Here is a 22,368-nt window from a genome sequence, read left to right as displayed (position 1 = left end):
CTTAAACTGTATTCCTTGTCAACTTAGAACCTAGTTTAGAACTTGTGTGTTGTGCAATGCTTAATCTTGTTCTGTCTATGTTCTGTTTGTTATGTGTTGTGGGATTTTGGTTGGTTGGGGTTTTTTTCTTCCTGGGAATTTATATTCTGTTGAATAAACCTGATCTCTACTACTCATTTTCTATCTCATTGTTCGGTATGACCTTCCTGGTTGGATTGAGCTAATTTAGGGATTTTTCAGTGGGAGACTGGGCTGGGTGGGGAAGGAGCTGTTTTCCCTGAGCTGACTGTGCTTTGTGATGTGGGGCTCATCCCATGAGAGGACGAGAGCTGAGGCATGGAAGAGATGCCAGCTCTGGGTAGCCACAGGCATAATTTTAAACAAAATGGTACCTGCACCTGTATTTTCACCAAGGCAACTGCTTATGTTGTATTCCATTGGTAAAGGTTTGCGTGGGACACAAGTTTCTGCAGAGATTCTTCAGTCAGACTTTTGAGTGAAAGATTTAGTAATGACTCTGCATCTTCAGTCTTGATTTTAATTCTTTTGTTCTAAGAGGATGAGATTCAGACAGCCACACTTGATGTGCCCCTGAAGTTTTGTATCCTAGGAGCTGTGCAAGTCAGGGAGTTGTGTTGGTTTTTGTGGGTTTGTAGGAATTGTGCATTGCCAGCCAGGGGTTTTTGAAGTATCACTGTTCCCCACACACACTCACACTTTTGCTTCCTTGAGAGTAAAACTCCTTTGGGAGGAAGAGGATGTTGGGGGAAAAAACCTGCAATGCACTTTTTTAGAAAAAGTTGCCAGACTGTAATATAAATCAAAAGACGTCTCAAGGAATTTTAGTTCAAAGAGAATGATTCAGTGACATCTTCCTCTTGATATTTCTGTAATTCAAGAATTATTTTCATTAACTGGATATGTACACTTATACTAACTATAGTATCAGCTGTTTTTGATAAAGTCTTTTTTCCTTGACTTGGCAAACTTTACCTTGTGTTTGATTGCCTAAAGAGATGAAAGATGGATTTTGTTGTTTCATTCCTTTCTTCCACTGCACCTCTGACCTAGTACATACATGAAAGATGCCTTTCTGTTTGGGCTCTTTTTTTAAGCACTTAAGTAAATGCTTTGCAAGATGAGGGCCCTAACCAGGATTAATACTCTGCTTGCTTAATATTCAAATGAGACATAAACCAAGGTTTTCTCTTACCCTCATTTTCTGATGTACTTCTTTCCATAATTGCCTGATTTTTGGTAAAAACTAGTGAATGGCATTTTTCTTTGAATCTCAGACAGTGTCTGGACTGTCTATATAGTGGAATGGTTTCTTAAATCAGATTCTGGAAAGGACTGAGCATCTGTGACCATTTCCTAGTCAATGCAGCCCATGAGTGTTCAGTGTGATTTCAGACAGCAGATAAGAACTATTTGTTGTGTTTCCATGCTTCTTAGAAGCATGGGAGCCAGAGCTTTTGGTAGAGAAATTAAATTTCCATAGTGCTGTTGTACAATGCTAAAAACTGCCCCAGGTAATGTGTGTATGGTTGGTAATAAAGAGGAAATTAATAAAGAACAGAATTGATCCTGTACACAGCTCTGCGTTTCTGAAGCATTCATGATTATTGGTGTTGCAGGAGGATTATGGCACAGGTGAAGTGAGTGGGTTATGCTATTTATGCTCTACTATATCTCAAAGAAAATGCTTGAATGCATTTTCCAGGATCACAGACAGGTTTTGCCTAACAAATTGCATCCAACTGAACAATGTCTTTCCTCATTTGAAGCTTTGAGGCTTTTATAGAAACAAAATACTGTTTCTCTTTTGGTTTGCTTCTTTTTCCTTGCAACCTGATACTCTTCCCAATTCAAACAGATTTTGATTGATATATTGCTTTCAGTTTTTGGTACTGTGTTTGTTCAGGGCTCTAGAAAGCAAGAAGAATGTGGAAATGTACTAATAACTATATCACAACTCAAAAATACTTGATGCTTGCTATGGGCTTGATTTAAACATGCATTTAAGAAAATAATTGAACTGAGACAAGCAACAAGAAAGCAGTACCTTTTATGACTTTTATGAGTCTCGTTTCTTGGACATGCTAAATCCAATCTGAGTATTGAAATAGTTTGTAGAATGCTGTAAATGTGGTGAGAAAGGTGCAATGAGTTTGCTGACCCAGATGTGCTGCCTGACAGTATCAGCCAAATCTTTGATGTTAATAATTCCAGGGACTTGACCAAAAGCAAGCTTTATCTCTGCTGCTTTTAAACAGTGCCATAGGATTTTCTACATCAATCTGGATGCTGCCAAAACCAGACAGATGGCACTAACCTTGGTTTAGAGCCTCAGCTGGCTGAGAATGCATCCAAATAGTGTTGCAAAGCTTTCAGTGTTGTGTCAACAGGAGAGGACTCTTTGTGTCACCATAAGAAGAGCCCTCAGACTTTGCATTTCAAAGGTACCCAGTGCTCATGTGTGCTCATCTAGAGCAGGGATTGCTTTGCAGTGCTCTAATAAAATGATGGGTTTCTTGATCTGCTCTGCCTTTGCTTTGCCAAGGTCAGAGATGCCGCTGGTGCAGCCACAGAAAAGGAGATGAAGTGCTGAACATGGGAGTTGGAATGGTCAGTGGCTCAGAAATGCAGGCAGGAGGATTGTTGTCAGATGTGTGGTCTGGCTCTGGAAGGAAAGAGAATAAAATTGTCTTACAGAAAAAATACCTCCCCTCATTAGTATTTGGAGTAGTTCTAAATCTCACCATTTCTGACTGCTCCTTTTCTGGAAGAAGAATTTTTAGTAGATTTAAAAAACTGCAACAAACAACCCACCCCAACCACCCCCAAAATCTCAAATCTATGTCAAAATAAGAATTTAGACTTAAAAACAAACAAAATAACCAGACCAGCCCTGGCTTCTTTTCAGAGCTGTAAAACAATGTAACAAAATTCCAGCTAGTTATCAAAATGATTTATGTTTTTTAAGCATTCCAGAAGTATGATGTTGAGTATATATGTGCGTATGTATATATACGCATGCATATTTATTTATTTATTTATTTATATAAAGAAATGTAGAAGTGTGCTGCTTGGGGTATGATGTGAATAAGACCCTGAAAGGCCCCATTAGGTGATAAAGGCAAAAGGGTCAGCTCCTGGTATAGTGTGTACAACCAGCCTGAACTTGAAGGCTTGACAATGAGGGGGAAAGGACTGAGTCAGTCAAACCTATTGCAATGCACTAACAGGGGATTTTTAGGTTCAAATTCTAGTAGGTGTTCTTTCAAAACAACACAAGCAAGACCTGGGTTTATCATGGGATTTTAGCAGTGATTTCTTAAAATAGCCAAATCTGGGTTGTGCAATTACTCTTCGTGGAACTGTTTTGTTAAGAAACTGTCAGCTAGAGAATGCAATCCACAGAGGCAAAAGTGTGTGATAAAATAAAATAGCAAGAATATAGGGAGTCCTGAGGGAGAAGTAAAACTCTTGCTGAAGAAAGAGTCCTAGAAGGAAACAAGCAGACAGTTCTAACAGGTGCCTCTTCTAGGAGCAATGTTACAGAATTTGAACAGCACCAGTATTGGAAATAAAGGATTTGAAATTTGCTTAAGAAACAAAAGAGGTTGTGTGATGAAGGGCTGAGCTGCTGGCAAAGCTCTCAATCACCTCAGATTTACACAAATTGATCTCCTGTGTAATGCACCATGTCCTAAAAACTAGAAGCTACAAACAGAATACATTTTACTTTTTAAGGGGTTCTGTGACAGCTTATAAAAAGCAGCTCTTTCACTTTTTGCATGAAGTTTCTACCTCAAAGATACTGATGAAATAGGTGACAATTTTTAACACGAGCTGTGACAAAATAAACACCATCTGCTAATGTTGGCTTACTCCATAGTCCTCTCATGCTGGGTGATTTTATTTCACCTTTTTTCAGAAATAGTTAATGACACATCTGCTGTGTGGTGGAGGTGCATTTTTGGTGATTAAATGTGGACACAGGATCTGAGAAAACAGTAACAAAACTTTTTCAGAAAACTGAAGAAAATATTAGTGCCATAAGGAGCCAACAAACTGTGTTGATAGCTTTTATTTTTTTTTATTTTGACCTTGTTTACTGTTGGATCAAAAATTTCAAATTATATTTGTTCTTTCAAAGTTCATATTTATGATGGAAGACTTCTCATTTGGCCTTTATTTTACCAAAACAAAAACCTTGCCAGTCGGATATTTGTAGTTCTCCAAGCAAGCCTGGTTTTGCAGGGCATCTGTGAGTCTGGGGATGTGGGGTCAGAGCAGGTTTGGGTGTCCTGGGGGATCAGGGTTGGATTTGCTCACATAAAAGAATACATTTAAGGGAGCATAATGTACTGTGGGAGTTGGACAACAAAATAATGGGGTTAGCTCAAGGTCCAGTTGAATTTTGGACAACACCAAATTGTATATACATGCAGAGTTACTTGTTTAGAGTGTGTCTGTGTCCTGTAGAGCTCCATGAATCCCTCTTGCCCCCGAGCACCACAAGTGTCATTGTCTGAGTCCCTGCTTTGGGCAGACAAAGTTGTAATTCCTGATGTTTTCTGTCAGGCTTTGCTTTCCTCCCTTTGGCAGAGCTCGGTGGTCCTGTGGTTTGAAAATCCCCCTCGAGTGTCCCTGAGGAGCAATCTCTTCCCATCTCCCCAGAATGTGCCAGTTTTCCCTCCTCAGTCAGCAAGGAGAATTCTTTGTGAAGGGAATTCCGATTTAGCGCTTTGCTGCAGAGGCATTAGCATAATGATCCGCAAAATTCCGAGCAATTAGGCTGTTAAACCTGTGTTTACCCTGCCAAATCGTACGTCCCGATGCTGTTATCAGTGTGAGTAGATTTTAATAAATCCAAATAACTAAATGTCTGCATCTCCATGTGGATGGGTGGATATTTAATTTTAATTATTAATATTTAATTTTAAGATTGAGATGGAAATTAAAACCATGGAAACCCTAAGAGAAAAAAAAAAAAAAAAGAAAAATAAACCACATTTGGTTGTTATTCTCTGGTAGGTGAAAAACCAGGATGGAGACGTGAATTCTGATTCTGTCTAAAAGTTTCATGTGAAAACAAATTCATTGTCTTTCCTTCCTGGGCCACCAGGGTCTGTTGAATGGTATGAAATCCTTGTCCTCATTTTATGTCTTCATAAAACCACAAAAACTGAGTTATGTAAGTAAAGCTCTATATAGTCCAAGAAGAAAATTAGATCTGGGAAAAAAATGCCAACACGCTATAAATATTTTTTTAAAGGAATTGCTTGGGGTTTTGTTTGCTTTGTTAAGCCTTGCTTTAGCTCCTGATGAACACTGGCTAAGAAAATATTGATAGAAATATTTGTAAGGGTAAACATCTGTACCTGTAGGTATTGTTTTGCTGTTGTTCAGACTTCATTAAATTTATCATTTTGATAATGAATGCATAGAAGTGCTGTGAGTAATATGTCATTAATGTTAATTGTTCTGATAAAAGAAAAAAAAGAGCAATCTGACTCTTGATTTTTTTGTCTTTACAGACTGCATAGTAATTAAAAATTGGAATGAGAATTCATGCAATTTGCTCAAGTACATTCAATAGTGAATATTTGAAGTCATCCCATGTTCTTTAGCAGTGATGAACAGATTTACATCCGTTAAATACTTCTATTACAAACCTTTTGGCTTGACCTCATCTGTGTAAACATTTCATTTATGAATTATCAAACCTCTTTGAAAGACAGCCTTATGTACGTGTATTATCATTTATGGTAATCAGAAACATTTTTCAAGCTGCTGTTCATGAAGTAAGGGTGAAAAATCCCTTGCTTATTCATACCCATATGTATGCTGTGAAACTTGAGTAAGGAGGGAGATAACAAGGACTGACTTAAAATATAAATTATATGTATATTTTTTACACTTATGCCATATTTCCATGGTTTAGGTTTACTTCAATCCAGTGTTAAAGGTAAAAGTGGGGCAGGTCAGAACAGAGTTTTTTTCATCAATATCCATAGCTTGCTTTTATAAAAACTCTTTTGTTCAGATTAGGGACTGGAAGTGAAGGTGCTTTACTCCAATCTGGGTTTGCATCTGTGGCAAAACTTTTATAGCCTCTAACAGATTACATGATATATTACAGGGTATTTTAAATATGGAGAAGCAATGAGGAAATGATGGCTGCACATGGTTTTGGACTATGTTACTTCCAAACCCTTCTGCTTATTAAAGAATTTTGCTTTAACCATGCAAAGCTGCACTCACAAGTTGTCAGTGGAAGGCCAAGTATTTTGATAGAAATGTAGTGGATGGTCTGATTGGATCTAAAGATTGAAATCTGTTTGGGACAATAAGCAGAGGTGAAAAGCTGGCTCACATAGGCCACATCTTGATATCCATTTCCTTGTTGGGATAAGTGAGCTCAGTATTTGCAACCAAATTCAAAGCATTCCTCCTGTTGTTAAGACTTACAGACACAGCTGATAAAAGTTTTTCATGCTTCTTCAAAATTTATGTCCTTAAGCAGCATCATTAGGAGTTAGTATTTGATCCTGTATAATTGTTTAGATTTTGTGTGATGGTTCAGCAGCATGAATGTGCTTCAGAGAGAGTTTTCTGTAGTGCTTTGCTCAGTATCTGCCCATGCTTGATTTTACTTATTAGAGTAGAAGCTTTCTCAGTTCAAGTCTGGCACAGGGAAATACTGTGCCTCAAATCCCACATGGCCTGAACTACCTGGTCCCAATTAATGAAATATTGACTGTGGTGTTAATGCCAGGAGGGCCCTGAAAGGACTTAATGAAAATTACCGATATAATCATTTTCTAAAGTAAAACATGATTTTGATATGATTAAATAGCAGGTGGAAGTGGGAATTTGAGTGCATTTTGGAAAACTAAATGAACTTCAACAAGGACAAAAAAGCATCAGGTGCCTTGTTTCTCATTACAAACCAGAAATTTTCATTTCTTACCTATCCAGACTGCAAAATCTTCAGCCTTTGAGCACTGTACAATATTCATTTTTAGGGCAAAACTGTACTACTGCCCTCCCTTCTCTTTCCACTTGAAGGATGGTTGGTCATTCCTAGGATTAGTTGGAGAGGTTTCTTCTGAGTCTGGGTTCTGAATTTCACTTTGTGTATCCTGTGACAAGATCACCATTTAGGTGAACACCTATTGCTTCTTTTTTCAGTAGTAAAAACTGCCTGTGCACCCTCCCTGGCAGCTTCTTACACAGCACAGGCTGAACAGCCACGAGCTGAGATTGAGCAAGGGCCTGCTTTAGTCTCTGGAATTGACATTTTCAGAGTAATAAAAGGCATCTCTTCGTTTAGTCGCCATCGCTCCTCATTGTCATAGAAAGCTTTATCAAAATAACAGCACTGCACTTATGGCAGTAAGGATTGAATTCTTCCCTTTTAGATCTGACTCAGAACTGGCTTCACTCTAGATTGATTTCTGACCATTGTCTGATTTAAATTTTGTAAAGAACACGTGAGCTCCATGTCTTACAGGCTGATATCAGCATATTTGCAGCTTAAAGTTAGGGTTTGTATCAACAATCTCTTGAATACAGGAGGAAATTGAGACTAAACCAGGAAATCAAGGCCATAAGTGTCCTGGCTGTGCAGTGCTTCTACATGTAATAAAGGCTCTAAGATGCAAATTCTGCAGAGGTAGATTTGAGATAAACATGTTTTGGGTAGATTTAGGAATAAGATGGATAAGGATAGATTTAGATAAAGAAGATAGATAGGACTGATGTGTTTTGTATCGACTGCTGCATTTTCTGAGTCACTTGTGTGATGTGCATTATTGGCATTCCATTGTAGGTGACTCAGATGGCCAAGTGTGGTGTCAGGAAGCAATGTCATGTCAGGCAATGTCACTTCCCAGAGTGGTTAATACAGTGCTGCTGCTTAGGTAATGAAGCAGTAATAATGTGAAAAGCACTGCGGATGTTAGCAGTTACAAAAAATGTAAATTATATTTGCCTTCCTTTACTGTGCTGATTTCAGATCTGTCCTTCCAAATCCATGATGATAGAAGAAATCAAATTGTCTTGAGGTTAAACATGAAGTAAGGGGAAAAGAGAGAAATATCTCTTAGGTGTGGGTGCACAAATACACAAATACTTATGGAGATCTGTGCGGATAATATTTTAAGTCACTAAAAATCCAAGCACCTGAGCTGCTTCATATGAATCAAGAAATGTTATATAAAAACAGCTGCTGCTGTTATGCGATCTTCCTAGCTCTGTTTTCCTCATCAAATTAATACAGAAAAACATGGTTTTGTATTCTGAATATGTGCACATAGTTGAATTCCTTGTTCAGCTTTTAATTAATTTAAATGAAGTTCTAAATTTGGTTCCCTGTCTAGGTTTCTGCTTATGACCATTGTTTTACATGACAATCAAATTAGCATTTAGAAATTCCTTTTCCTTCATTGTTCTCAATATAGAAATACCTGCTTAAATTATTCTTTAGTTCTTGCTTCTTTCTAACCTGAACCTGGTGTTGAGCTGTGCTGTGAGAGCCTGTGCACAGAGAAACCCTCCTTGCCTTATGTGCTGAGAGCAGGGAAACACAGGCACAACTCTTGAAGTGGTTCCACTTAATAGTGACAGAGGAACACTTCTTTTAGTCGGGGAGCACTGTGTAACACAACTTCAGTTTTGTTTTTCAGATGTATATGCTAAGGGTTCTCTTCTTGTTTAATTTCTAATAGAAAAATGTACAGAATGTAACTTTCTGAATTCCCAGAAAGACTTAAACTTTTGAACCTGATCTCTGTCAGCTTTTCTCTTTCCTCCATAGTAACTGCATGTCTCCTTTTCCTCTGTATCTTGTATGTGGCAATTATTACTGTCAGAGACATAAGGTAATTAAGCTGAATTTCATATTGAGGGATGTGGGCTAAAAATAAACAAACAATCTGATTTCATCATTTGCATCTTGATAAGCTCCAGCTATCAAAAGTCGAGGTTATTTTTTCTATTTCACCTTGCATTTTTTGGCTCCCCAGTGCCATCTCCTAGCTGGGTGCTGTGTGGCAGAGCTCAGCTGCTGCTCCTGTGCAGGCACAGGTTTGTGAGTGTCAGCAAACCCTGGCTCTGGTTCAGTGAGTGGGTAATTCTCAGTCATTAATTTGTTGAAGCAGTGTTTGAACCTATCAGCTTAAACGTAAATCACTTCTCAGGCGTGAGGCACCAGAAGGTGCAATTAAAGAGGCAGTAAAATTAGATTGGGTTTAAACTGTTGCTTTTTCATAACTGTAGGATGCAAACACAAAGTTTTTCTTCCATTATGGGGAAAGTTTGCATGTCCAGAAATGCACTGAAGTGTTTTATGCTGAGTATGCTTCCTAAAGAAAGCAGGTAGTTGAGAATGATGGGTTTTTTTCAATTTCTTATAATTTCTGATGTGTCCTTTCAGTTCTTTGATGAATATTATAAAAATGTAGAATTAAAATAAGTAAGGCTCTTTAACAGGTGCTTTGTTGAAGGCTGGATAGGAATAAACTCTGTGGCACTTCTTTGCTAGCTGAAAACCAGCATCAGTGTGTGCTGCAGGCACTCTGACATGAAAAACAAATTCCATTAAAGAGGCAAGCCCTGGTTTTAGTGAATTTGTGTTGTTAAATATGAGATGTGCATGTCCTTTACGAATTGTTTATGCCCACCTCACCAAATCTGCTGCCTTTGCAGTGCTTTTGTTGCTCAGCACGGCTCACCTGCTCAAAGGCTGGTGTAGGGTGAGGACGTGTTGAGTGTTCCCAAATCCCATGGAAGGGCAGGCAAAGGGCCCTGATCTGCTCTGCAGGGCAAGTCCTGCTCTGCTGAGTGACCATGGCCAGCCACAGTGTGTAGGAAATCTATGGTAAACATACACAAGATATAAACTGTGTGCTAAATGTACTCCAGCAGCTGTTTCATGTAATTCCTTCTTCAATAAACTGAAGTTTTTAAAAAAGTGCAGCATACGCTTTGTATTGAATTTCAATCAGCTAGTTAAGGCACTCAACAATTAATACTCTAGAGCTGAAAATGAATCAAAAGTGAACAGAACTGTGTTGAAGGAAACCAGTTTATGTATGGATGGAAAAGAGCACTGAGGTGCTAGAATTTTTTGGTGGTTTGTTTTTGTTTGATTTGGGTTTTTTTCTTGTTGTGTTTTGTGGTTTTTTCCCCTGCGAATATCATATATATGGTTCTTTTAGTTTAGTGCACAAGCCAAGCACATAAATCATTCTCTTGGCTGCTTTTAAGGACAGCATTGGCCCTTCCTGGATAGTGCTACCTAAACTAGCTTTATCTACAATGGTGTTTGTGTGCTCCAGAGCCCTGGAAGCACAGGATATTGATCCTTGTGAGTCTTAACTACCTGCCAGATCTTAAGTTAATCCAAGATGCTTTATTCCTGCAGCTAGGTCAGGATGGGGTCTTTCTTGGCAGAATTTTTTGTGGGTTTTGGGGTTTTGTTATTGTTATTTTTTTTTCTATCTCATACTGAGGTGTTCATACACTCAGTTACGTTGTTGACTGTGTACTACACTTTGAGTTTTCAAATATCTTTAACAGATTTTTTTTCCTAGAATGTTGCTATTCAAACTATTCCTATCAAGTTGCTTGAGCAGGCTTTTGACAGTTTAATATGTTTTGTAGAACTGGAACTTTAATTATAATTCTTCCCAATTTGTCTGTACTTAAACATCTGTAACCCTGGAGTTCCGTAGCTCTGTGAGGTTGTTCAATCTTACTTTAATTTTCATCTTGATGTATTATAAATTTTACCTGGCAAGTAGTAATAGGAGGCAGTATTTCAGGCACAGTGCACCTGCTGCTCTGTGTTGGTGCAAGCAGCACATATTTCAGTCATGTGACAAAATACTATTGCTTCATTTCTTTCTAAAGGAAAAAAAAACTGACCTCAAAGAAATGTCAATATTAGAATTTACAATTCCTTGTAAATGCAATAGTTCATTTTGAAAAAATGCAAGATTTGCATTTAGATATCAATAGAAAATTGAAGACAGAATATTAGTTAATGTGCAAGAGTTGCTGAAAACATAATAAATGGAGAAGGCAAATCCTTATTTCTAACTCACACTTTTCAAAGATATTTTATTATGTGAAAATGGCAACTATTGCTTTTATATATGCTCTTATTAATATATGCTCACACTTCTCTTCCTTCCCCTCTGTGTCACACACAGATAGGGAGAGTCAGGATTGCTGGCAGATTTCCTGTTAATGATAAGTGGTGACACTTCCTTTATGTTCATTAAAGGCTTTCTTCTGATGGAGATAAATAGATAAATGACATGCTTGGGGTTACCAGGAAGATGTGATTTCATCACTCAGTAAACAAGCTTTGAAACAGTGTTCCTGATTTACAAGTAAGTTATGATCCCACCAGCTCTGACAGAGAGAAACGTTTATCCCAATGCCTGAAGCTCTGATGCTGGAGTCACTTGAACATTGTGCCTTGCTGTCAGCTATTTCAGATGGATTTTGGTAAATAAAAAACGTCTAAGTTCTAGAAATAACCTCCATTATTCACATAAAGGCACGTTGCATAATTTGTCTGAACATAGAAACATAACGTGCATAGGGTAGAATGCTGATTGTTGTTGAAGTCTGCACATGGAGACCGTGTGCTTGTGCCAGCAAAATTTACACCTCTTATGTCATCAGTAGCAAAGGTGGGGGCTCTCAGCTCATCTTTCTTTCTGCTCCTATTTGAGGCACCAAAAATAGATATCTGAGGTTGCAAAATGTGGTATTCAGGAATGAGCCAAGTGAGGAGCTAAACTTATGCAGCTTCAAGATTGGCTTTTGAGGTCAGAGCATTCTACTGGATGACCTCAAGAGGTCCATTTCAACTTAATTGTTCTACAGGTCTGTATTAATGATCTCCCTGTGACTTGGAAGGGAGATAACTAATTTGTGTGAGACCTGTAATTTGTTTCCTGAAATCCTAATAATCTTGACCTGAGTATAGGCCCTTCTGTTACTGAGTTTTTTGATACCATTTTTGGAACTTCTCATCTGTTCAGAACCCAGATCATTGCTTGGTCCATTGTAAGTGCTGCAGGTTATTCCAGCAGTGTGAGTAGGTAAGAGGGATAGACCCGCCATTCTGAAATAAACCCCAAATTTAGAGTATTTCCCAGCACGGATATTTATAATATCATCAGAAAAATCTCATCTGATCACCAAGTGCTGTGCTGCACATGAGACAGCAGTACTGCAACTTCTGTATTGGTCAGACATTAAACTGTATGAGGATGCCAGATGATAAACTGCTGTTTTTTCCCAGATGCACAGGCTTTAAAGGCAGCACTGTTGCTATTTGTAACTAAAGATTCACTGCCTCAGAACGTGATGTCGGTTCCATACATAAACAAGATTAAAAATACTAAAATCCCTCTGTAAGTAAGTAATTAACAAGCTGTAAGTGTTCCTGTCCCTCCCACGTTGTAGTGGGGAGAAGCAGCTGATGTTTGTGTGGTTGCAACATCTTCAGGACACATGCAAGGTGCCAGGGAAGGTGGGCAGTGATAATTGCTGTACAGACTGGCAGCCTGCCAGCCCCAGGGCAACATTTCAGCCTCAGAATGTTCGATGTGAATTTGCAATGGAGAGTTTGGTGCTGTGCTGCATTTCACAAGGCACTAACACACTGTTTCCTTCATTCTCTTCATGTTCTGTGCCAGAAATGTTATTTGACATACCTGATGTAAGAGGATTGTGGCAAAGATTGTTAATTTCTTGCTATTTCTCTGACAATAACAAGCTGATGAATTCTTTTGTTGGTGTCCCAACATGGATGGCCACATGTACTTTTGGGATGTGTTACTGAAAAGATAAGTAGGTCTGTGGGAAATCAAGCCAAAATGTTTTGCCAATGTTCTTTTCCCTTGCATTGGGAAGGTTTTCCTAGCTTTCAGGATTTGGTGTGGCTCTTCAGGACATGTTTTATGTTTTCATTGTTATTCATAGCAATTTCTTTCCATTGAAATGAGTAGCTATGGTTACTGGACGGCTACTGCAGCCCCATGCAGGGAGGCTGTGAGAGGGGTTAATTGTTGTTTGATGTATGTTTTCAAACTGTAGTAACAATTCTCCAGCTTCTAGTCTGAGCTCTTATTTGTTGGGAAAATAAAATGTGATCACAGAAGTTCCAGAAGCCTGCCTGAAATAAGGGCATTTGGTAAAGGGTGATGTTCTAATAATTGTGTTAAGCCCGTTGTGAAGAAACATAACAAACATGTATTCTCTTTCTATATTTCATTCCATTGAAAAAAGGAAGTTGTTTCAGCAACCTGTCGCAGTTGCAGGCTACCATGAGAAATTGAAAACTTTCTCAAAATAAATGTAGTAGTGTTTAGACTACAGTGGGCCAGAGTGTTTGGGAGAATTCAGATTTGTCTGATGGGGAAAGGACTTGAGAGAAAACTGAATTAACAGTGCTCATAAGACATTTCTCACTGCTTTTAAGCTTATAAGATAAAATTGAATTTAAATTGTTAGGCCCGTGTTCACCATAATCTAAAGCAAAACAGCTGTTATGCATCCTGTATGCAAAGGGTTTGAATCAATCCTGTGAGCTCCTGTGTTCTGTCGTGTATTTTGCCTACAGAGCCAGGAGATCCATTTAAAAAGAAAATCAGGAATATTATGTAAACCACTAGGGCTCCTCTGCATTCCTTTGTGAGCAAAGCAGCAACAAACATCAGCATGCACATGGGGTGCCTGATAACACCAGACATTCCCCAGGATTAATCTTGTTCTGCCATGGGGAGTGCAGGGCTGCTGTTCTGTGCCACACAGTTCTGCAGCTCCTGTGCAAGGTGCCATGGCATGGAAACAGGGCTGTATCAGAGACCTGGTGATATCAGGGTCCTGTCTGGCTGCCAGAGCACCTTGTTGGAGCTGCAGGAGCCTACATTTAAATCAAGGAAGTCATTAAGCTATTACACATTAGAAGATCAGCAAATAATTTCAGTGAATTTTGTATTTTTATAGTGTGTGTGTACACTTATAAAACTCACAATAATCTAGTTGCTTTTATGTTGCTTTTATACATATTTCTGGTTTTTACTGAAAAATATCCTGAGTAGTTAGCATGTTCATTACATTCTTGTTCATTGATTACTAGCTAGAAAACAGCGAAAGTAAACAATGAGATTTCTCCTGATGACTATCTGTTGATTTATTGGTAATCAGAAAAGCAAATATTTAAAAGTTTAATTGTTGATAAATAACCTATATTATAGTTTTGATGCATCAATTGATGTGTAGTGTTTTGCTGCAGGCTGCCTGATCAGTGCCTTCACTGTACATTTCATTTTTTAAACACATAGATGATAAGGTAAATTGAGGAAAGGAGATATACATATGCTGAAGGGACATAAATAACCTTGAGTTCAAGGGTAGGATGACTAGTCAGAAGCAGAACATAGTGAATGTGGGACATTTTGTCAAAGGTAACAGTTACAGCAGTTACTGAACACAAAGCTGCCTGGGACAAATAATAGAAGAGTTTTTATGGTGTTAGAAAAATCTTCCCATTAACTGAACACAATATGCAGGAGCAAACATATGGATTGGTCTCATTAAGAGCAAAGACATTTGTTAGAGATAAGCCTCAAAGGGAAGGAGAGAAGTGGCATTTTTCTTTGGGAAAGACAAAAGAATAATGAGGTTAAATTAGAGCAACATCACATTATCACACTGGTGGAGCCTGGACAAAGACAGAGTACAATAGCCTCACTCTGTGTGGAAAAAAAAGAAAAAGGATTGAGTGTTAGAGGCACAATGAAGTTTTGGTTGGTTGGTTTTCACTGTTAGAAAGCTGTTTCCAGTTTGTTTGGTGCTGTCATTCTGTGCAGTTTGGGCACTGCTGGTTCCACAGTCAAGGCTGTCTCACAGACTGTCCAGGAAAAATCCCGAGCATTGAGTGCAATGTTTCTCTTGCTCCTCACAGGAATGTGCTTTTATTTTCCTTTTTCAAACATGTTGGTTGTCAAAGCCGTTATGTAATCCTTGGTCCAGGTTCTTGGAGCCAGCTTCCTCGGCTTTACTTGGTGAACTGTGGCTGTTTCCCCTTGTTTTGTTTTTAGTTACAGTAACTTGGGGATGGATGTTGGTAACCTGTGTGTGGAATTGTCTCCTAAAATCCTCTTTCTTTGTCTGACTCAAGGCATGTCACTGCAGTGTTCACATGCTGTGTAGGGAATGCAAGTGTCCAGAGCAGTGTTTAAGTGGCATCTTTAACATGGAGCACAAAAAAAATCATTTACATGTTACCATCTGAATTTCCACTGGTGCTGTGTGACTTAGTCATCCTGATATTAGTAAATGAAACAGGGAAAAGCAGTAATAAAATGAAAGTACAGAAGAAGTTCCTGTGTTGGTTTGTCTCCCTTTCAGCAGGTCTGTGAGTGCTGTTAGATGTGTGTAGGGGCACAGCAGGACAGGTTTGCTTTGTCTAATCTTGGCCAGAATTTCTCAGCCAGGTAGGCTTGTGTTTTCCACATTGATCCCTGAGTCAGGCAGACAGGTGCTCTTTATCATCCTCTGGTTAAAATAAATCCATTAGTCTCAGCTCTTTCTTCTCTGTGTTTTCAGCTGCCTTGTCAACAAGCCTGGGTATGTGATGTGCTGAGTTCCTTTCCCTTGCTGAACTCTCCAGTTCACTTCTTTCTCTCCCTCTCCCCCACAGTTGTATTCCCCTGCATCTTAAAGAGTTCATTTAAGCAGTAGCAGACTTACAGAGGAATTTTAATATGATCTCCCATTATGGAGATTTCAATCTGTTCCACAATCACGATTCAATCTGTTAGCTAGATAAGAGTTTAAGAAATTTTTTAGGCTTTGAGAACTTTGTAACAAAACGAAGCAGTTTAATATGCAGTTAGCAGTACAGTATAATATTTACAGTAATGTAATTGCAGGGGAAGATATTGCTCAAATTGAGATAATAATTTAAAGGAATCAAAGATATAACTTAAAAATTAAAAATAAATCAGTTATATTGAAGTCTTATAAGAAATATATGCCTTAAATATTAAAAAGAAAAGAGGAGAATGGAGGAAGAGAAAATAATTTTTAGTTCCTGAGAGTCCTGTGATGTGCGAAATCTTTCTTGTAGCTGGGATACACGATGTAATAGCATAATGCAAAATGCTGAAATATCATGCTGCATGCAGCAGGTCTAGATTGTGCAAAATAAGGCAAAACTGCCCCCTGCGCACCAGCGCAGTGCTAGTGTGGGATCTGCTACCTGGCCTGAGACTGTGACCATTAGGAGTGATAAAACTGATTGTAGTCATTTATTTATTTATTTACAGAAAACAGTAAGATTTTTTGAGGCTCTAGTAAGCACAGTAGGTGACTAATAACGTCAAAATTTATCAGAAAAAGTCTCTAAAATAATTTCAATTTTTGTCTTCTGCAATTAGAGGATACAGTTCACATATGACAGTGTTTGAATATCCTAAGTATGTGTGAAGAGGTGAACATTTGATCATTTTGGTAGTTTCAGAATGAGTTGAATGCATGGTTACACTGTCTCCAGCACACAAACAGATTGATAAGGCAGATCAGATAAATGAACTTTATTAACCTCCTCTCAGTGTTAGGGTATTCACAGTTTCAGAATTGACAGAGAGCCTGGAATGAGTCAGATATGAAAAATCTGTTAAAAATTAAAACTTTTGGTAAACTTCTAGAACAGGTTCATCCAGAAGGTATTTCTGAGGAAAGAAAGCAGGGATAAAAAACATGCACAATGAAGTCTAAATCCTGGTGTCTGGAGCCAAAAACAATCACAAGCTGAGTCTGCTGGTGAGTCAGAGTGGTAGTCTGGAAGGTGGGCACTTAAAACAGGGATTGATGTACCAAACATTGGATCCTCAGAGGGAAAAAAAGGAATTCACCTCTTCGAGAGCTTGTCTTCAGTGTGATGCTGTCTTGTGCTTGAACCTGAGGCCAGTCTGAAGTCACTCTGTCCTCTCTCATGTTTGCTTTTCTTTCAAGGGCATTGAGCTGGATTATCTTCTCTTAAGTGGAATTATCAACTTCATGTCTTTTATTGATTCATGAGAAATATTTTGAAATAGTGTGATTTCAGTTCAAGCGAGAAATATTTTGATGACAGTGTTTGCCATCCTCCTTATAACTCTGTCAGTGTCTATTGTGAGCTAGAAGGAAAAATGAGTAGTTGTGGCTGGGTCAGATAGCAGGAATTCACAGAGAACTTGCTGTTCTGTGCTGCATCCAACAAGGTCTGTCTTCCTTTGTAAAAGGGATGACCTCTCTGACTGGATACCAAGGAGGTTCAAAACCCTCTAATTTTCCTTGAAATCTATTTTTATCATGATCAGGGACAGGCAAAGTTAAAAAGTACAAGACTGACAGTTCAGCAAGGAAAAAAGGGTCTTTACTGAATTGTGCAGGTATTCTGTAGCAGAGTTGAAAATTCTTCTGGTTTTCTGGGCTTTGTCACTTTTATTGTGTACAGCATGTTTCCAAGTGTTCTTTATTTATTCAATTGAATGTCTAAAAGAAATTAATTAATGAAATTCAATGCAAAATCATCAAATTTCATTAGCATCAGTGACTGTTGCTGTCATTGACAATATCATAACTATTGGGAGGAAAATATATATTTAATGAGGAGAAATTGTTTTAAACTTGAATTCAAAAGCCAATATAAACTGCATATGTAAATGTATGTAGCTGTGTGTATACATATTAGAATTATTTTACATGAAGCCAGGTACAGAGCAAGGGTCTCTCCGGGTGACTTAGATAAAATCCCTTTGCATGATTCACATTTAGAATCTGAGCACTGACCTATTCTCCAGAAGCACTTTAGAAAATTCTGAGAAAAATTAATACAATGCCCACTGTGTGTAATGCCCAAAGACTTGTGGAGGGTGTGCACAAAATCTGTTCAGCAGGTGTTAGTGCTGCACTTTTGTGAATGCTGTCTGCTGCTCTAAAGAGAAATTGTTGTGGTGACTCAACTCCCGCAGCTGATGCACCAGTTCTGTGTCTGTGCCAGATCCTCTTTTAGTTTTTAAAAGTTCCCAACTGGGAATTCATACTGGCATGGGGAAAAAATAGAAGTGGGGAAGAAATACCTTTAACATTTGAAAGCTTTGCTGATTTTCCCAAGGTCTCCTACTGCAAAGAATAACAACATTAAAGAAGGTAGGGTGTTAAAATATTTTCAGTGCTGCCCATGTTAAATGTGTCAATCATGTTGAGTCTTCTCAGTTTTTCACAGTTCTGTTTGTTTGAGGAAGATCAAATTTGCACTTTTTATAGCATCCATCAACTGAAATGTACCATTGATTCCAAAAAGGTGTTTGACCCTGAAAAACCAATTACTTCTACTCAAATCAAAAGACAAATGCGGAGGTGTTTCCATGAGTAAAACAGCATTTTAAAACATTGTAAAGTGGAGCTAAGAAGGTAGCAATAAAAACACTTTTTTTAACAGACATATATTTTTAAGCACTTGTCAGAAACATGAACCTGGTGAGATGTGGAAATGTCAGACACATTACATGTGCAGGACGTGCATTTGGCATTTTGCTGTCAGCAGGGGAGTTCTTCTACAGCTAATTCCTCAGGAACCACACGCTGAGTGTGTCTGCAGGGAGGAAGCAGGGCTAGGGGTAGAAGCAAATATTGTTTATTTTGTGGAGGTGTTTTAACAGGATTTTTTCCTCTTTAAGAGAAGACCATGAGTTATGTCAGTCACGCCGTATGAGAACTTTGGTGGAGTTGGAATAAATTCCATATTTTATGCAAAACATGAGTCAAGCTGTGCAGCTCACTAGCACAGGTACAAATGGGCACTTTCTAGTGCACTGCATGTAAAGTGATTAAGAATCCTGTCTTACAATTCACATGTGTTTAATACATATTATCTGCTGATGAGCTGCTGCCTTTAGCATGCATGGCTGGGTTTTACTGGGGTCCTCCCAGCCATAAGGAAGGGGTGCAGGGGCTGAATCTCTGGTTTTGCCATTTGAGCTATTTTCTCGCCTCTCCCCTCCTGTCAGTTGTGCCAAATCTTAGCCCTGGTTGCTGCACTGTTGACGTGAGCAGGGGCTGTTGGCCCCAGAACAGCTCTGTCCCAGCAGGGCCATTGGTGATGCTCCTGTTGTTGGCTCCAGCTGTGGGTGTTTAATCTGACACAGCTGTCACAGCACATAGCCTGAGGAGCACGGTGAGGGAGATGGGATTTAACTATCACTGTCTGTTCAAAACCAAATTTCCTGCAGGACAGTATCGCATGAAAGCAATATATTAATGAATACACAGAATATAGGGAGTGGTTACAATTTCTTTATACACTGTTTCCCATAGAGACCTTCATAAATACACCAAAAATGCAAACAGTTATGATTTTTATCCTCTTTCAGGCTGTAAACTCTAAATGATGGAATCAGTATTGTCTAAATTTAGCAGCAGTATTAAATAAAGAAGCAACAGTGAATGAAAATTCAGATTCATATCAAATAGTTTCCTTTCCTTATTGCATTTTTTTTCAAAATTTTAATATTTATTATGGTTATTTCATATAATCACAGTTGCCACTGATAGGAAGGTTTTTTATAATATGGTCAGAATGCAGTGAAAAAATAAGGCCTTGTTTATCATAAGAAAAATTAGATATCACATTTTAAACGATCCTTTGGTTCAGGTAGATGTGATTTTAAAGTTCAACCTGCATGAGGAAAAAATTATATAGACTTGAAAGTTGAAAAAAACAAGTCTTTTTCAAGTTAGTGAAATGTTCTGTTACTAATTTTGCTCTCATTAAGACGGTGTTTTTCTTATGTGAATAAATTCCAGTAATTGAGCTCATCTTCTTTTTATGAATCCAGAGGAGGCAGAAACTGAAAGGAAAAAAAAAATCCCTTTTTGTTTCTCTTTTTTTTTTTCCAGGATTAGACCAAAATTCTGATTACTGTGCATTACAGCATCACTGACATCAAATAGATGCAAATACTGAACCAAATTTACTCCAGCAGTAATCATTATTTGACTTTTCATGTTCTGCAGCAGGACTGTTTTTGCTGTACTTAACTGTAGCTAACTACCTGGGGTAAATACAAGTAGGAGACAGCGAATTTTTTTAATCCTGCCAAATAGTTCATTAGTAGATGAAGGAAAAATTCTTTGTTGCAGAAGTTTTTAAAGGATCTCTAAGCAGATGCTTAAAAACCTGTGTAACTTAGTGGACTGCACATCATTGTCAGAGGAAGACACAAAAGCTGAATTATCCCTGTGCTGCACTTGAGACAGCATCACTGGTCCATATTAGTAAAAATGACATTTTTTCTAGAGCCGCCAGGGTGTTGTCAAGCTCTGCTGTTCTGTTCAGTGAGTGCTCGTGGTCCCTGCACAGCACATTCCTGGTCCCAGCTCTGCCTCACCTGTGTGTGTGTGGGAAACAGCAGGGCTTGGGATGGGTTCTTGGGCTGCTGGGTCAGCTTCTCCTTGTGGAGCTCATTCTGTCATTGCCCTGAACATCCCTCGGGACTGGGGAGTGCAAGGTCAGCGCTCCCACATCCCCCAGGATGTCTCTGTGCTTCATCTGTGCCACCCTTCTTCCCACTGTGTGCCTTGGTGTTCCTGCTGTCACCTTGTGCAGCAAGGGCAGCGCAGGGACTGTGCCTTCTGCAGCAGAGGTGACTCAAATGTCAAGATATATTGAATTGTTTGTTCAGTGTTGCAGTCATAGACCTCCAAACAGCTGAGCAAAGAGAAGTGCAGGGTGGTGAAACAGGACCACACATTCTGTGTGATGCAATAATTGTTTGTAGCCTTACTGTGGAGTAGAATTGGATTAATATTCTTGGGATTCGTCTTCAGTTTTCTTAAATACAAAACAGTAACAATTATTAATACTTTTCATTTTTATGTCACATAAGGATATAAACCATAAAGCAAATGATTCTGCCCAAAATTTGCCTCTGAGCAGAGAAGGACATGCAATGACACGTAGGAGAAGGTGGGAAAAACATTAGGTAATTGCATTTTATAAATGGAATTGTCATTTCATGGAAGCACCTTTTAATTTCTTTTTTGTAAGCTGCATAAATTTAGTTTGGTTTATTGCCTTTCTCAAATGAAACCTAAGCACAACTGTAAGTAGTGAACTTATTGAGGAAAGATTCACCAGCTGTAGTTCTTCAGTGTGCTTGGGGCTAGCCTGAGGACCTGACTGTTCCTTTGAACCATACTTTGATTCCCACTCTGTCTGTTGGGCTCAGAAATGAAAGTAATTTTGACCATTTAAACTTCTGGTTAGAGCAAAATCTTTATTCTTTGGTGGCATAAAAGAAGTAAGAGAATTTGATCATTTTGGGTTGCTTCCTGAGAATTTCAGTGACACCTCCAGATCCTCACAACTTTTTTATCTGGGTGGTGAAATTTTTCATTGTAATTTTAATATTTGTTACAATGTGCAAATATGCTTAGAGTAATATTAAAAAATAAATGGCAGTGTGTGGGGCTGAACTTCTTCAGTAGTTGGTTCTAGGGGTTTTTTTTTGGTTTCTTATTTCTGAGGAAAACATCTAGTACTGCACCTGTAGCTATATCCGATAATGAATACTGAGCACCAATGAAGAGAAGGAATAAATGGAAAAGTGTTTTGAATCCTTTAATGTTTAAAAGTAGTGTCATTTTCAAGAAGCTCTCTGTAACTTTTCTGAATGATGGTCTGAGTCAGCGTTAATGGGATTTGAAGATGTGATTTCATGGTGCTCTAATTATTTCAATCCTCATTTTCAGACAATGTTTTATTAATGGCATTGTGTTAAAAGCCTGATAAGTTACTCTTAAGTGTTGCAGGAAGAGGGGCCTAATTAAAAAAAAAAAGAAATATTGTTTGCACTGAGGGTTTCATGGGGGGTTGGTTTTTTTAGTGGGAAACATTACCATTTAAGACATTAGGTGTATGAAAAAGAAAAAGAACTTCAGTGAGCACAACTTAACCCTAGTGCTTGATCCTTCCCTTGCTCATGTTTGTGTCTCAAGTTGTTTAATAGAATGCTGGAATGGCTGCTTTGTTCTTCCAGATTCATGATGCTGGTATTTGTTTTTTCCTTGCTTAGTTTTGTTTCCCTGCAACTTAGAATTTGCAGTGTTGAGCTTATCAGATGATCAGTAAATGTCAAACAAATCAAAGTGTTGCTGCCAGCAGAGCTATTGAAGTGCCTCCTTCTGAATGTGACTGTTTTTAATTGATTCCTGAGAGGTCAAAATAGAAAGTGCCAATGCAGGAGCATCAGGGATTCATGGAAACAGGCCCCAGCAGTC

General features: G+C 38.5%; 1 protein-coding gene across 12 annotated transcripts in view; it reads left to right on the top strand.

Moving 5' to 3' along the window:
* TENM2 (teneurin transmembrane protein 2) overlaps positions 1 to 22,368 on the top strand; it is a 615,620-nt gene that overhangs the window by 324,260 nt on the left and 268,992 nt on the right. The window lies entirely within an intron of this gene.

The sequence above is a fragment of the Melospiza melodia genome, chromosome 14 (assembly GCF_035770615.1).
Source record: "Melospiza melodia melodia isolate bMelMel2 chromosome 14, bMelMel2.pri, whole genome shotgun sequence".
NCBI lineage: Eukaryota > Metazoa > Chordata > Aves > Passeriformes > Passerellidae > Melospiza > Melospiza melodia.
Note: the sequence above shows the minus strand (reverse complement) of the source record. Positions and strands in the feature narration are given on the sequence as shown.